This window comes from Xyrauchen texanus, chromosome 43 (genome assembly GCF_025860055.1).
Source record: "Xyrauchen texanus isolate HMW12.3.18 chromosome 43, RBS_HiC_50CHRs, whole genome shotgun sequence".
Lineage (NCBI taxonomy): Eukaryota > Metazoa > Chordata > Actinopteri > Cypriniformes > Catostomidae > Xyrauchen > Xyrauchen texanus.
The window spans coordinates 4,391,521-4,398,561 of record NC_068318.1 but is presented as its reverse complement, the minus strand read 5'-3'; the positions used below and the strand labels follow the sequence as shown (position 1 = coordinate 4,398,561).

The 7,041-nt window shown below is 38.3% G+C and overlaps 1 pseudogene; it reads right to left on the bottom strand.

Moving 5' to 3' along the window:
• Positions 1 to 3,330: 3,330 nt before the first annotated feature.
• On the bottom strand, positions 3,331 to 6,285 carry LOC127635496 (adhesion G-protein coupled receptor F1-like; annotated as a pseudogene).
• Between the last annotated feature and the right edge of the window lie 756 nt (positions 6,286 to 7,041).

The window sequence follows — 7,041 nt, the reverse complement described above, 5'->3', positions numbered from 1 at the left end:
ACTGCATAGGCTAATTTATGTGCTTTTCAGATTTCTTTTAGTTTTCATTTCATTATTGTTATTTATATGTTTGATGATTTCTTTAATTCTGTTCCATATTTCATATGCAGCCTAACATAATGTTCACCATATGACCATAATGTGGTGATTTGACTACAGAGTTTTATTCTTAAGTTTTGCATTGTATTCATTGCTATTGTTTTTTTTTTTTTAATAATACAGACATCATAGATTGGAACATCACAACAGCTGTAATGACACCACATAGACAGCAAAGCCTAATGCTTTTGAAACAGTGAATAGAAAAGTGAAGTGATCAAAGCTGTGCATTACCTCTAGTCCCATTTGCTTATATAATTATCCTGTTATAAACAAAAGTTTGTACTGTATTGTTACAAATCATCTTCAATAAAAGATCAAATCTGCAGTATAACCTTTTTTTAAATGATCCCAGATTATAGAAACAATTCACAAATTGAAATCAATTCAAGTCAAGTCAAGTCAAGTGGTTTTTATTGTCGTTTCAACCATATACAGTTAGTACAGTACACAGCAAAACGAGACAACGTTCCTCCAGGACCATGGTGCTACATAAAAACAACAAAGGACCAACACAGGACCACATGAGACAACACAACGAAATAAAATACCTATATAAACTACCTATATATACCTATATAAAGTGCACGTGCAAACATGTGCAAAAAGTACAGGACAGTACAACAAATTACTGACAATGAACAGGACAATAGACAGTGCAGCGCCGACCAGTACTCACTAGTGCAAAAAGATGACAGTTTCTAAAAATGTAAACATAACATACTATGAGATAGTGTTCTATGCACATAGCAGTTATTGAGGTAGCAGACAGTTATAAAGTGACAGTAATTAAAGTGCAACTCAGGACACGTGTGTGTCAAACCAGTCTCTGAGTATTGAGGAGTCTGATGGCTTGGGGGAAGAAGCTGTTACACAGTCTGGCCGTGAGGGCCCGAATGCTTCGGTACCTCTTGCCAGACGGGAGGAGGGTAAAGAGTTTGTGTGAGGGGTGTGTGGGGTCGTCCACAATGCTGGTTGCTTTGCGGATACAGTGTTTTTTGTAAATGTCTTTGATGGAGGTAAGAGAGACCCCGATGATCTTCTCAGCTGTCCTCACTATCCTCTGTAGGGCTTTGCGGTCCGAAACGGTGCAAGTCCCAAACCAGGCAGTGATGCAGCTGCTCAGGATGCTCTCAATAGTCCCTCTATAGAATGTAGTGAGGATGGGGGTTGGGAGATGTGCTTTCCTCAGCCTTCGAAGAAAGTAGAGACGCTGCTGGGCTTTCTTGGTGATAGAGCTGGTGTTGAGGGACCAGATGAGGTGCTCCGCCAGGTGAACACCAAGGAATTTGGTGCTCTTGACGATCTCCAAAGAGGAGCCGTCGATGTTCAGTTGAGACTGGTCACTCTGTACTCTCCTAAAGTCAGCAAACATCTCCTTTGTTTTGTCCACATTCAGGGACAGGTTGCTGGCTCTACACCAGTCTGTTAGCCGCTCCACCTCCTATGTATGCTGACTCATCGTTCTACCTGATGAGACCCACCACGGTCGTGTCATCGGCGAACTTGATGATGTGATTCGAGCTGTGCATTGCTGCACAGTCGTAAGTCAGCAGAGTGAACAGCAGTGGACTGAGCACACAGCCCTGGGGGGCCCCAGTGCTCAGTGTGGTGGTGGTGGAGAATGTTAACACTTCACAATCAAGGGAAACTAAACCTGAAAATAGGGCCATAGCAAGTAATTATGGCCCCCCTGACTATATATTGCTCTATGCCCTTACCTATTAAAATTATACAATTTTGAATTTGTCGAGGACAATATGAACTGTATACATGTAGAGTTGATATATACAGTTTAGTTTATAGTTTATAGTTTATTTCTTTATTTGATCAGGGACAATGCACAAAAAAACATTAGTCTAAAAAAGAAGAGATGTCATGTGCCAGGTTATAGCAAAAAATGCTAATTTCCACCTGCTGTCCCTGGACAGGTTGATGTTATACTTACAAAAGTTATAATAAAATAATATACAGAATAATACATGAAAGTCACTCACATCATAAAAAACACTCTCTACTTCAGGAAACTATCACTCGCTCATTTAGAGTTTACATCATTCATATCACAGTCATTCAGTGCGTACAGATTTGCTTTGATAATAACCACTGTTTGGTCAGGCGTGTAAAAGTACTAAAGTTTGTACATGAAATAATATCGTTTGGAAGAGCGTTCCAAAGGCTCGCTGCTTTATAAGAGAACGATTGTTGTACAGGAATGTGCAAAGAGGTATGGATTTTGTTACAGGCCGCAGTATAAATATGAAAAGAATTGTTAGCTTAGCAAGCTAAAGTACATTTCTAGAGTAGCTTGCCCAACTCGGTTGAGCATTCATAAAAGTATCAGAGGCAATAGAGTTGTTTGAAGATGAAGCGCTGGATACAGACACATTGTACACATCTGAAAATAGTTGTTCATGTTACTCAAGGTATACTTCTCTAGTGTCAATAATTGTGGCCTATTGAATTTATTTTGACTACTATATATATATATATATTTATAACATTTACTTACTTCTCCTTCTCTAATGTAACATACCCAGTCCGCTTGATGATGGTCCTGCATTAATGCTCTGTAATTGAAATATTTCAGATGTAAATTAAGTACATTTACATGTATAATCTGGCAACATAACGGAGTAAAAGCACATAGCACTAATATTGAGCTTATGGATAAGGTGCAGTGTTCTGTTGGCATTTACCCTGGTACAGTTAGAACTAAGGTTCATTAGTGACAGTTTTCCTGCCACTGACTCACGAATCTGCAACAAATAGATGAGAGAAATGGTTTATAGCACTGTTAACATGTTGAAATGTGCTCAAAGCCTCTGATCAAATCATGTGCAACTTTTATTATTACAGAGTAAAATCATATTCCAAATGTTGTTATATAGTGTTTTTATTTCCTAATGAATAGTGTGTTTAGCAGAGGCAAAGGAGTAACAATTATTCAAACTATTGTTGCAGCACTGTGTGATCAAACTCTTAGAATGTATATTCTGTATATACAGCATAGTAAACTCTATACGTTTGTTCAAACCTGAGTAGCTGGTCAAATTGCAAATTACAAAATTCAGTTCATACCTTGCTGTCTAAAAGAATTCCTAACACCAAAAGGAAGAATCCCTGTAGAATTGTTACAAATATATAGGACATATTCATTTGTATATTCCAATGTTTCATATAAAACATTGGAAATAGCTTCTACTCTCTCACTTACATTGTTTTGAGGCTTTATAATGAATTGTTGTTTGTTAAAATTAACATCCAGAAGAAAAGAGCCAGGTAAAAGAAGTGCATGAAGAAAACCGCAGCACTGCAGTGACCCACAGCAGCCTGGCTGTACAATTGCAGCTCCAATGATAAAATAGATGTTTGCAATTAGAAGGGACACGGCAATGTTGACTATGGAGACATGCCGCATGTAGGAGATATCATGTCTTGTCATTCATTTCCAAACTATCATCTCAATAAAGAGATACAAAATCAAACTCGCCACTGAAATAGCTACACCACTGTAGTAGTAGTAGTATGTTTTATTTAATGCCATGTCAGCGATCAAAGCTATTTTCATGGCAAGAATTCAATTACAAAAAACAAATATCATATAAATACAATAAAAACAAAACAAATATAAATAGCAAGTCATATTATACAATATTTTTTTTAAGATTAATATATGATAAGAAATCCAAAACCTTTTCAGGCACAATCTCATTAAATAAGTCCTTTAACGAGGTAACTTCATAAAAGAGCATTCTACTTGTGTTAAGACCAGGACAATCTAGTAAAATATGTTTGACCTACACCACTGTAAGTTATATAAGGCAAGGCATTAATGGAAAATGGTGACATCACGATTGAAATTGAGGTTGTGTGGTTGCATTCACGTGTAACTTTCATTTAAGGGCTTTACTTCACGTCCAGTGGAATCCCATCTGTTCAGATCAAAGTTCCAAAAGACACACTGAGGAGTTTTCAATGACTCATTTGTAATGTCAAAAGTAAAAAAAATGCTGTTAATTGTTCGGTTAAGCCTAATAACAACCACATCTCCATTGATCTGAACACCAGATTTGCTATTGTCATTATTAATATTACGAGTAGGACATTGTCAAGATTTGTGAAGACAATAATGGTTATGGGGGTCTGTTGAAGAACCTGCGGTATCTCGACAAGCATCGTTGAGTTTGGTAGTTGAGATAAGCCACAGAATGAGCTTTTAATTAGTTCTATTCAGCTGAATGGATGTTTCAGTTTTTGGAAAATCATCAATTGAGAGATCGTCACTTATTGTCTCAATAGCACACAGAAGATCAATGTTGGTGTTTTCTGTCATGTTGCTGTTAGTCAGATTTTGCCATGTATCTTTGGCTTGATCTGATATAATGATGTCCACTGTTTTTAGAAAATTCTGTAAATTATATAGAAAAAAATGGTTAGTACAAAAATGTATATAATCAGATGGGACAATGCATGTATTATTATTATAATGTGATTAAAATGGCCACCATTGGATTATATACGGTATATACAGTAGGTAATCATTTGAATTCAGTTTTGAGAATGTTAGATAGAAATAAGTATAGTTCATACATGTATATTTAGATTTAATTCATATCAATCTTGAAAGTAGCTGTTTCATGAGAGATTTACGATGCATTAATATAACTGATGACTTCTACAAACTGAAAAGATTAGCATTATTTTTTGGTATTACTAAGAAAACACTGCACTCTGTATAGGCAATATGTATTAAAGTCAATGGATGCAACATACACAAGCAAACAATACACACAAAATTTCAAACAAAACAAAAAACCTTAAATACACATACCTCCATCATAGGTTTACTGATGATAACGTTTTGTGAAATATCAGCAAATTTGGAGAGCATGTCAATGATTGTTTTAACAGTGACAGTAGACTGTATGATCTAATTATTGTCCTGTACTGTAGTTTTACTGAGCTGCGTCACAAACTCTGGAATATCCTCCACAGCCAAGCACTAGAAAAATATTAGAAACATTCAAATTGATTAGGGGTTCAAATACAAAGTACTTTTATTATCACTCTCCGCTAAAACTGATCATGGAGACCAAACCGTAAGGCCTAGAGACAGACCTAGAGAGGTACTTCGTGGGATGTAATACAGGCGCCTGGACTTGCACCAATTGGCCACTGGGGGGAGCTATAACAAAGGCAAATTCGTTTTGGGCATTAAAGGAGATCTATTATGCCCCTTTTTACATGATGTAATATAAGTCTCAGGTGTCCCCAGAATGTGTCTGAAGTTTCAGCTCAAAATATCCCACAGATCATTTATTATACCATGATATAAATGCCTCTTTTTGGGTGGAATCAAAAACATACTGTTTTCGTGTGTGTCTCTTTAAATGCAAATGAGCTGCTGCTCCACACTCCCTTTCCAGAAGAGGGCTGTGCCTTTACAGCTCATGCTTTGGATACTACAGCAACAAACAAATCAGAACCAATATGACTGACAGCGTAAATACTGGAGTTCAGGCAGGGCAGGACTGGGAAGAGAAATCAGCCCAGGATTTTACATAGTAACTGGCCCAAAAGTTGAGCAGGCGGGTGTTCGATGTCCTCTTTTGCATGTTGCGGCACCGTTTTGTGGTCCGTTCTGCATAACGTTTTAGCTTATTGCGCCCCATTCTGCCCGTTTCGCCCGACCCACTAGCCCGCTCGGTTCTCCCGATGGCCAGTCCACCCATGATCAGCCCCAAAATGTATCGGCCCACCGGGAAAACGCCCAGTATGCCAGATTACCAGTGCAGCTTGTCCACTGCGTCTTCGGTGGCTCTGATGCCAGGAGTACATGAAGACTCTTATGTTCACTTTTACAGCCAACAACAGAACACTTATGACGCTAAAGAAGCGGAGATATTATTCTTCTCACTGCATCTGCTCCAGCGCAGAAAAAAATGTCGGACTGTGTGTAGATCACTTAGGGGAGGATCTATGATAATAGGGTGGAGTACGTCACCAGTCGTGGAAGATGCCTGCTCTAAAATAACATCACTTTAGCGCATGTATGTCATTTTTATCAATTTGAGTACCTCTCTTGACTATCTTGTTTACCTCCTTTACGGTTCCTCTCAGCTGGCTTGCAAGACAGGGATTGCAGTTTCTCAGAATGGCCTGCACAATCTCCTTCTCAGTCATCTACTTTTTCCAGCGAAAACATGAAGCTCTATAATGATAGGCGAAGTCACGAAAAGAAACCCGGGGTCCTTGCTTTCTTTCTAGCAGCCTTTTAGTCGCTTCAGCGTCGTAGTCATCATTCAGAAAAGAGTGTAGAAAAACTTCTGGTTCCAAGTGTGAATGGATCTTCGCTCTGCTAACCACCAGTCTCTAGGTGTTATCTTTAAAATGGTGAGGTGAGAGAAGCTAAGATTTCTAGATCAGTGAGGGGTCTAAAGGCAAAATAGTCTTCACATTGATCAATAAATGAAACTGGATCATTTTCTTTGTCTGTGCCAAATTGGGGAAACTCGACTTTGACTGGTGGGTTATATGAAAAAACCATGCACATTTTCAGAGTTAGTGGATAACCGCTGATGGGGTTGAGTATGATGGGATCTGGTTGGGGTTTTTGAGACCAAAGGGGTGCGTAGCGGAGGTGTAAATGGAGTAGACATGATATGAGCAACAAATGTAACATGGCATTGATCTGAACATCTTAGTTTTAAACAGTCCACCATTGATTTACCCAATTCTTGCACGCTGTCACGGCCGGCTCTGAGCCGCGACAAATCAGGGAGGCAACGAGAACAAAGTCAGTCAAAGAATCTTTATTAACAATAAAGAATAAACTACATAATCAACCCAAGAAACATACTCCAAAACCACAGGCCTGCAAACGTAACTTTCCAAACTAAACTAATACACAAAGCAAAGCAAACAACTAACAACGAAAAC